Here is a 360-nt window from a genome sequence, read left to right as displayed (position 1 = left end):
CGGTGACTAGCCTAGCAAGGGAGTTGTTCATCTCCGGAGAGTGGTGGGACCCCGGTACCTCTAGAGAAAAAGGTTTTCTCTTATTACTTAAAGCTGTTTCTTTTGGTGGTTCGGAACACACCTTAAGCTGTAGGTTCCCCTCCCACCACCAAGTAAGTGTGTGGTAGGTACAGAGCCGCATTAAGACAATCGGTGGCCCAGGGCTCAGAAATTTTTCGAGGCCCCCCCTACATATTTTTTAAAATTAAAATGATAAATACATTTATTCATTTGAATTGATTGATTACCAATCTATATGCACAAAGAACTCTTGGTGAAATGAAATAGTTGTTCGGTTTCATAAATAAATAATTTATATTT

This window comes from Belonocnema kinseyi, chromosome 5 (assembly GCF_010883055.1).
Source record: "Belonocnema kinseyi isolate 2016_QV_RU_SX_M_011 chromosome 5, B_treatae_v1, whole genome shotgun sequence".
Taxonomy (NCBI): domain Eukaryota; kingdom Metazoa; phylum Arthropoda; class Insecta; order Hymenoptera; family Cynipidae; genus Belonocnema; species Belonocnema kinseyi.
The sequence above is the reverse complement of the archived record's forward strand: the minus strand, read 5'-3'. Positions refer to the sequence as shown.